Raw genomic sequence first — 9992 nt, 5'->3', positions numbered from 1 at the left:
TTACCAATCACTAGTAGCTATGGCACCAGCTATAATGTGTTTTAGTATTTACAAGGTCAGCCAGGAAAGGGCATTTTTTAAAGGATAGAAATGTATTTCCATCCTCAATCCCAGCATGTCTTTTCTCCTTCCTGGAGTCCCGTTGCTCTACGCATAGGCACCCTCGACTGTGACATGATGCTCTGGCCTGGCCCAAGAGGTCTGAGCTGAGGGTGGACTGCCCAGTGGCCACAGTGAGTCCAGAGCTGATGAAGCCTTTGAGCAGGTTCCCTGTGGACAGAAGTGATGGTTGGTTGGGATGCAATACCAGAGCAGAGGTTTTTCTCTTCGGTGAGGCTCCCTGGCCTGTGATCCTGGGATTAAGTCCTTCATCAAAAACAAAATGATGAGGGGCTAAATCCATCCTCCCCACCCCCTAAAACTTTGGAACACAAGGAGGGAGAGGTCTCTGCTGTGGAGCAGTCCTGGACTGAGGTTTTGTGGCTGTCCTCCAGAGATGCAGCGCATGATTAGTTCTGAGCTCTGGCCTGGAGGGGTCAAGCTCAGTCCTTACCTGGTTTTTAGCTAATGAACAGGTATAAGCAGAAGTGTAGAGCTGAAGGCAACTTCCCTGGGATTTCTTCTCCTTTCTAAAGCCTTCTCTACACATACTCTTCTGCGTCTCCTACCCACATGGGGACTCCTTTCTGCCAACCGGCCCAATCTCTGTGTACCTTCTTGGCTTCCAGGTGTGCACAGACCCTCAGTAGCTTCCTGCACACAGAGACATCCATTCTTTGTATCAAGGCATGTGGTAACTAGAGACCCACCAATATTCACCTGGCTGGCCTTGGGAGGGAAAAAAAGGGGGGGGGAGGGATTAACTTCTTGCAAGCCACCCAGAAAGTGATGAATTGCAATATACAGCACTGATTGTAAAAGCTAAACTTAAAAAAAAAAAAAGACATAGAGCTATTTTGTTATATTTTGGAATTAAATGAAGTGCCACATTAAGCCCAACATTCATTTTCTGCCATCTCTGTGGTCCCACATGCTTTTTATGTCTTCATTTGGCGAGCAGAGACAGGGGATGGGTGGAAAGGGCGGTCCCACAGCATGCTGGCTAACTGGAGCTCCGTCCATCCCAGGGACCTAGGACACCTGTCTGTGCAAATGCAATGGCAATACAACGGATTCTGGACCCAAAGTATCTCTAAAGAAGGCATGCTATAGTCTTTTGACCTTTCTCTCCCTTGATCGCCCCTTCCTTCACAAAACAGTTCTCATCTCTGTCTAAAAAAGGCATCTCATAGTAATGGACAGGCATTCTTCAGGTAGCTACAAAGCAAAGAGTTCATCAGACCGTAGTATTAAGCCTTAGTCCTTCCCAGAGGATGTGCACCCAATTTATGGGAAGCAGTGTGACAAGCTGGAGAAAACACTGGGTAGCAAGTGGGTGGGCTGGGGACCAGAGGGGAGATACAAGAGGTCTATGGACATCTAGCTCCTGCTCATCTCCTTAATGCTGGTCGGCCAGTGGGGACTGTCCCCCAGGAGTGGCTGCCCGAAGCAAGAAGAGGCTCCCTTAGGGGAAGCAGCTCTGCCCAGGGACACAGGACCAGCAAGCACATCTCTAGGGGGCATGTACTTCCCACCCCCTCACTTGCTGGCAGGTTTCCTCATTGGTTGGGAAAAGCCAGTGTCAGGAAGAAGGCAGTGGGTTTCCACCCAATGCATGCTCAGTGGCGGAGTGCCTGTCAGCCGATCCAAGCACCAGGGTGACCTTCACCAGCTGATTCCTTATCCAGTTGTAACTGTGTTGCCGATGAAAACTTGCAATAGAAAAGGGTGGGGGTTACAGTTCTCCGGCTTTCCAAAATCTTTACATGAGATAGTTACATGAATGTTGGAAGAGATTTCTGAAACTGAAATGCCCTCTATCAGATTTCAAGATCATTTGAGTTTCAGTCGGCTTGTCTCAAGTGTCCCAGGAAGCCACACTTTTGAAAGCCACCCTGGGTTCTGAAGTCGCCGACAGCTGAACCCATTTCCTCCTTCTTCAGACTTCATTGGAAAATGAAAGAACAGCATTCACTTGAGAATGTTGAGAGAGAAGTGGCAAGGACTGTACCTACAGGAGAGAATACCTTGAGAATAGTAGCAAAATACTGTAAATAATATTCATTTCCTCAGGGAAAATTAAAGGGTATGTGAAAGATAGATCTGGAAGATCCTTAGACAGACTTTTATTATCTCTAGAGTTTTTTCAAGTCAGAACAGTTTGGGGTTTTGGGGTTTGGGGGTTTTGTTTTTGTTTTTTGTTTTTTTTTAACGAACGTGATAATTATTTCAAGACAAATTTACATGAACTGGACAATACCAACTTTTTGAGGTGTGGAGGAAAGCTCTATGAGAAAGAGCTGTTTCTTTGTAGCTGACGGGCAGTCTGAGGCTGACCTTTGAACCACAGGCACGCTCCCTGGTGGGTGTTCACAGACTCGTGTAAGGCTTTTTCTGAATGTAATTGTGAATACGAAGCCTTGGTGTTCCTCTTTCTAATCACCCGGTTGGATGACTGCACGCAGAATCCCGTAGGTGAGAGCTGTTAAAGACGCACGCTTTGCTTTAGTAGCATGTTAAGGAGCAAACTTCCATGGACTTGTGCGGACAAGGTGCTGCTTTTTCTCATGACCCTGTAGACTTTCTTTCGACCACATCAACTGTAGCATTGACCTGTATGAACACAGGGAAGGATTTGTGCATACAAATGAGTGGAAACAGAGCAGAGTTCATAAATATGGATGAGGATGTGACTCCTTCTGGAGAAGGCGCTGGGTACACGGGTCAACTGGAAATTTCATTTCTCTCAGAAAATAACCCTACCGGCGGCGCACACACTCTCCCTGCTCCTCATACCTGTGGGGATTCCTCCATACTGGAACTGTTTCGTTGTGTCTTTTTGCATTGTAACTCGTCAAACCCGAAGTCAGTAAATAAAATGAGATTAGCACTTTTAGGTACCAAGTGTATGACTAAGTAATGCACACCAACAGAACAAGAAAGTATAAAATGTACTTAAGACCGCCCGTATCCAATGATATCCATGCTTTAAAAGGTGTACCTATCCTGGGACCGGAAATCAAAATGGGAATTTTACTTCTGGTCCTGTTTTGTAAATAGTTGCTTTTTTTTGAAGACAATCTCACGTTTTATAACTTTTCCTGTAGGTCTGAGAATCACAATGGTATTGTGTTGTGTCAAAATGTAATCTTAAATACGATAATAATTATAACTTAATTTTCCAAATAAGACGAGAATTATACCGCTTTAGGCTTCTACGATTCTAAGGGACATGACACTTTTATAATAAGCATTAGTACTTAACTTCTCAAGTTAACAGAACTGGAAATATTTTACAAGATGCCGTGTTTTGTAATCACAAAAAACATGAACATTTTGTGGGAAATGACCTTGGTTTTATACATTGTAGCTTATTTTTTAAAATACAGTATTTACCAGACAGGAAGTGTTAGTATTATAAAGCAATTCCTGCTCTCCAAACAAAGGGCTATGCCTCTTTTAAGCAAGTGTTTTGATGCATATCTTTTCAATGAACCCTCTGCAGCAAGGGTAGAAATGGAGATCAGACGGAAAGAGTATTATAAGAGAGTCAAGCTGGCAACAGCTACTCCTTTTATCATTGCCAGTGCATTGCCAGTGTGTTTGCAAAGTATGACGGAAAAAGACACTTTAAGAATCATCCTACGTATCTTAAATTGGAAAAAAATGTTAGTAGATATGCTTGCAGGCAATGGGAGAAATATTCTTGGAAATTCTTTAGAGTAAAATGAGATTCTGTCACAAAGACAAACTTACCACAAACCTGCATTTAACTAGCAAGTATCATAGGGTGGTAATTTCGCAAACCATGGTATGTAAGCCCAAAGATAGAATTTTTAGGAGATCAGTGGTGTTTAAAATAAGTTTTTCCTCAGCACTAACTCAATAACTTTAATTTCCTTATCAAAGCAAGTGCTTGATTTGTCATGAGAAGAACGAACAGACATGCAAGGTTGCGATCGGAAAGTCACTGTATTCCCAAGAGTCAGGAAACAAGGGAGGGAGCCATGGAGAGTTTATTAACTGCACAAATAATTTTGAGCTTTGCCAAAACCATTTCATAATGCTGTACAGTTTTTTTCTAGCCCACTCACTGTTAAAAAAAAAAGAAAGAAAGAAAGAAAGAAAGCATCTTTTCTTTCTAAGATTTCAGTAACTCAAAAGCTAGACTAATTAGCAGTATGCAGATAACATCAAAAGTAAAGCTGGGATAGAATGACCGTATACCCATTGGGCAACTCCTATGAAGTGGTCAGAGGGTCACCCAGACCTTGCTTTCAAATAGGCTTTAGAATTTGCACATGTGAGGACTATAAATGCATGGAGATAGGGAAAACCACATACAGCCTCGACTCCTGGTCTCTGAGATGAGGCAGTCTGCAAATCTATCTTCATTCCCTTGACTGTCTCCACTGTTAGCATGAAATCTCCAAGAAGTGCTTATTGCTGTATGGTTTTGAACCAAATGAGTCTTGCTTCTTTTTGAAATAGAAGCTTCCTAATGGTTTATAGCAGAAGCCTTAGAAAAGCCAGGCAGGATCTGTAAATGAACAATTCAGGTCAGGCGAAACAGGGACACTACGGAACAGTGGAGATCCTTGTGAACCAGAGAGCGCATGCCCCCATTGCATGGGGCACCCAGCTCTAGACAATCAGAACTATGGAGAAATCAGGCCCAGGGCTACTAGATCTTCTGACTTGGAAGTAAGATGTTACCTGACATTTAAGTGTTGACAACTCAAATTCTTGGCCAACACTGTGCAGACCAAAGAGAACCTATATATGGGCAGAGGCAGCCTCTGGCCACCAGTCTCACCTGTTGGGGAAATCACATCTCATATCCCACGGCCACTGGGTCAGGTTCGTCCCTCAGACCCACAAACTCACACGTTGGCACTATCTGGGCCACTAAAATCAAAGAAGGGAAAGAGGTCAGTTCTCCCCAGAAATCATTCTCATGTAAAACTTGAATATTAAAATATAGTATCCTTAAGTTAGCCTTGCCTCTGATCAAAATATGCTGAAGTACTATCCGGCTCACCCTCTGCCCCCTTCTGGCATGCCCAGGCCACGCCCCAAAGCATGAAAGAACTGTCATCCCAACTTAAGTTCTCGCCTACCGTGACCACTGTGATGAGGGGCTGGCAAAGAGCAGCCTTATGCCTTCAGAGAAGGCAGCCAGGAGCCCCTGGAGTCTGAGATAGTCTGAGAGAGTCTGCTTCCTTGTGCCAAAGCCCTTCGCCAGTCCCTCCACACTGCTTCCCACTCCATCCTGCCTCGAGAGTTTTCATTCCAGGGTAAAATCTCCATTGTTTCATCTCCAATATAGCAACAGCCTTGCTTCAGAACTAGTAGGTATGTTAGAGTGTCCACTAACCCCCAGAATGGAGTTTTTCCACACAGAAAACCTTAGCACCTTCGTCTGAGGGCAAAGACAAAATGGGAATAAATGTATCATGGAAAAAATTAGAAGTTGCTTCTTTGGCTCGGATGGACTAAGTTACTTCAGACCTGTATCTTACACCAGAGTCCTGATGGTATTGGGATAATCACTAACCCTTTCACATATATAATAAAGTAAGTTTCTTTCAGATACATTATTTCATTTGACCTTCCTAAGAATCCAGTGTAGAGTAGGAATATTTAGGATCCCCTCCGAGGCCACACCACGATAGTGTTAAGCCTGGGAGTCAGGCCTATCACTGCCTAAAGGAAGAAGGGGAAGGGCTTGCAGACTGCAGTCTTCTAGACTCCAAACCTAAAAAGACCCAGGGACCCACCACGGTCTCAACCCACCCTCTCAGCCCAGATCCTTCAGCACAGAAACTAAGCACGCATTCATTCCCCTTGTTGCATGCAAACTTAATCATGGCCAACAGCACCCCTTTAGGCTGCTGCTGTGCCCCTACTCCCTAAGGTCCAAACATCTAAACGGTTACTTATAGGAGTTTCTCAGCTAACGTGATGTTCTGAGTAAAAGTTTTAACTCCTTGGGAAAAAAACGATTTTGCTGCTACCATTCAACATTTGTTCTCCATGTAAATGGAAATCGATGCCAGAAAATTGAAAAGCAGCTCAAATTTACAATTTTTAGTGATCAAATCCAATGAAAAGTTGGAAACACCCATGAGATGGTGAAGTCATGTTTAAATACGAATGCAACTTAAATGACATTGTCAACGCCTGGATCTCTGTCAGGGTGAGTGACTAAAAGGCTGTCCCAAAAAAATAAAAAATAAAAGGTTGTCCAATAATGGACAGGTTTCACGAGGCCCTTCTCCCTTTACTTTACCAGGCTTCCCATCGCAAGTTTAGGGTAAAGTCACTCCCAGGGAGTGTAGTCATGGAGCTGGAAGGGGCCTAAGCCATTGTGGCCTGCACGTACTTCATTAACAGGCTTTTTTGACAAATGATGCGTTGTTATCTGTCAAGAATACAGTGCAGGAGGAGGGCACAGCTGAGCGCGCTCCTCCTCTGCAGGTGAAGAAGGCTGTTTTGCAGGGGTGAGCACCAACGCCCCCGCAGAGGCAGGGCTTCGTGCACAAGCAGGAAGCTGAGGTTCCGAAAGAAGATGATTATAGATTCTGAAAGAAGGCAGAGATTGTGATTTCAATGCTCAAACTGTCATCCTTGTTTCTAAAAAATGTTCTTTCATATTGGGCGCCGTTCACGTCATTATAAATGGCCAGCTTCCAAAGAAAAGGGCCCCTTTATTTATACTATGAAAATGTTAAAAAACGAATTCTTGAGCCTAATTAACTGTTACATTTACTCACGAGGAGCAATTCCCTAAATTTTTAATTCAGAAGATTCACCAGAGTAGAAAGTAGCAACTCCTGAAAAGGGCAAGAGAGCTGTCATTAAAGAAGAAAATTTTCTTAAAAAAAACAAACAAACTCGCTCATCTTCTTCCTTCTGAATTCTTTCTACATCTCTGACTCAGGAGGAAAACCAGGACTCTGGAGAAGAAATTGAGCTTAGAGAGAGAGGGAGAGAGAGAGAGAACCGTCCCCGTTCTGGTGATTAGTCTTAACCAAACACTCCCCTGCCCCCTCCCCGAACACCATCCTGGCAACCACCTTGTGTTCGCTTATGTAACCTTACTGAGGCCACACTGTTATTAGTTATGTTCCCTTCCCCAAATTCCAAATTAAACACTTTTGTTTCTGTGCTGCTGACTTCTTTCTCTTAAATTAAGCTCCAAGGGGAGAAATATGACCGTGACTTGTATGTGAGGCTCAGTTTGTGAGGCTACCCTCTTCTTTCCGAGAAAAATTTCCATCTCTCTGAACAGTTTTGGGTGATCATTCAGAGAGCATACGACCTGCGCAACGCTGATCACAAAAGACTCAGACAAAGTCGCTGATAAAGAAAGACAAGGCAGATATCCAATCCTTTCACCTGGATTCAAAGCCCTTCACGCAAGTCACCTACCCACCAGGCCCATCCGTGGGGAAGGCCAACTGTGTGATCAGACCACCATGGAAGGACAGAAGAAGAGAGCTTCACATTTTAATTTCTCTGGGCCCTGACCTCTGCCCACAATTATAAGGCATGAAAATTGACTTGGCCCTTATTAGGAAAGTGGCTCCTGCAAGGTATAATTGTTTTAACTTTATATTTAAAACTCCAGTCTGCTCTCACCATTAAGCACCTGTCGCTCAGCCTGGTGGAGGCCTCTTCCCATGCTTGGGGCACAAACGGCCGAGACAGAGAGGGCAAAGGTAGAGCTCTGCGGGCCAGCAGGGCCAGAGCTGGGACTACCCCTCAGGGATCTACAGTGTAGTGTAATTACAAACTGCCTCCTCTCCAAAAAAAAGGATGCATCACTTTGCAGATTACAAACCCTTGCTTTGCTTTTTATGTCTTTTTATTCTATTCTCTGCTAATTGGAAATCAATGACTGTGACTTGACCAAGCCCTGTGATGATAGCAAAGCCCCTTCTTCCAAAGTATCCCGACTGTCTGGGGAACCTCTGTGATCACTGGTAGAAAGCTTTAGAATAGACTTAGATTTTTAGGAAAGAACTCAATACCCCCAAAATGTTCCATGACTTCAATAACTGAAAATGCTCTGGGTGTAAAACAACCCAGAAATGTGGATTATATGTGTTTAAAAAAAAAATGCCATTACTCAATATTTTCCTACAACATGACCTAGAATTCCTATTTTTATAATCAATGGTTGGACGATGGTCAGCCATTTAAACATATGCTCTCTGGAATAACCAGATACTAGTGTAGTTTCCAAAGTGTTTCATGTCTCAAAATCTATATACTTAGAAGAAGAACTCAGGATAAGAAAAAATCGCTAGGTCCCAAAGGGTTCATGACCACCATCAAATGCAACTACCGAGTGGCCTACGGTCATCTTTCTCAAATGAGGGGGCTGGGGAGCGAGAGAACAACCGTTGTCACAAACCCTCCGTTGCCCTTAGTCCATGGTAAGGTTTAAAAAGAAAAACAAAAAAACTCTACTTTTAAAAATTAAGCCATCTTTCAAATTGTTTTCTACACCAAATCTAAAATGTTAAAACGAAATTATAAAATATTTCAAATGGGGTATTTAGTGGAAATACTGTCAGTAGAAAGCATTGCTTTTTAGTGCCTGCTAAACGAGGTAAAGCCAGAAGGAAGAGAAAGCCGCAGTCCTTCCTGTGTGATGTTAATGACAGCGTTAACTAGGCCTTGGGCACTAATTCCAAAAGCAATGTGGTGACGCTATCCAGTTTTGAGAGATCTTTTGAACTACAATCTTACCACCATTTGGAAGTAAGTACTTGCTTACAAAAGGTCTTTAATATTAGTGAATGAATGTATAAAGTTACAAACTATGCATTTTCAAAGAGTAACTGTATTTTGTATCAAATCCAAGTAAATTTTTTTCATAGACTTATCACAAACACAAATTATTCAGAATAAACTTGAATGCATAACATTATGGGAATGTGGGACTCCCATCTATATTCTTCCAGCTGATATTTTTAAAGACAGTGCATTGAAATTTCAGACTCTAAACAACTTCAGCCATTAAGGTAAATAAATAGGAAATGGTTTCTAGTTTACTTCTTAAGCAGAAATGAGAAATGCTGGTTGTTACAAAACGTGCCCGGTTTTTTTGAAGGTGGATCTTCTAGTAACGCTGGGTTAACAGGAAAACAAAACTGCATGAGGTGAATGCGCATCACATTGGGTAAATATAGCATTAATAGGTTATGTCTGTTGTGTTTAATTCTCAATATGAGAACAAAAACTACTCTCCAAAGGGTTTGGGTTCTAGCATTTCAGAGAACAAAAGATAAAAATGCTGTCCATCAGAGCAAATCATTAGGCTTTTTTCAAAATTAATGGAGATAATTACTTACATTTCTGGAATGTCCGTACAGAATATACACACGTTTCTTCAGCCTTCTTGTTGATTTTTTATTTCCATGAAACCTTTCCCCTAATAATTTATCCTTGCTCCTTAATTAGTACTTTCCTATGTCACTCCGCATGAAAAAAAAAAAATTCTTTCCCTTCATCTGATAATGTTGAAATAAAGAACTCCATTTCCCTGCCATTCTAGTTCTCTTCTCTGTCCGTTGAGAAAGTTTCTCAACTGTTTGTAGAACTATGGAAAATATGGAAAAACGCACTTCTAAACCTGGTACTTATGGTTATACTGGATATGTTTGCTACCTATGTAGGAGTTTTTGGGGGTGGGGATGTGTCTTTTTATATGATTTTTAGCCAAATTCAGATGTTCTGATACTACATTTCTGAATACCTATTTGACTGTAAATACAGCCTGTGGAGGTTCCGGTTAATACACCTTTGACGTGACTGTTCCTCAGCCATGCCCGTTGCCAGCTTTTGGCACATTGTACATAGATTTGTTGGATGTTTAAATG

General features: G+C 42.5%; 1 long non-coding RNA gene across 1 annotated transcript in view; it reads right to left on the bottom strand.

Annotated features, from left to right (window-relative positions):
* Window positions 1-9992, bottom strand: part of LOC141372736 (uncharacterized) — an 823585-nt gene that overhangs the window by 483663 nt on the left and 329930 nt on the right. The gene's annotated exons all lie outside the window — the stretch shown is intronic.

Source organism: Callorhinus ursinus, unplaced genomic scaffold (assembly GCF_003265705.2).
Source record: "Callorhinus ursinus isolate GAN/ISIS: 27379988/994484 unplaced genomic scaffold, GSC_fseal_2.0 scaffold5, whole genome shotgun sequence".
NCBI classification, from domain to species: Eukaryota; Metazoa; Chordata; class Mammalia; order Carnivora; family Otariidae; genus Callorhinus; species Callorhinus ursinus.
The sequence above is the reverse complement of the archived record's forward strand: the minus strand, read 5'-3'. Positions and strand labels throughout refer to the sequence as shown.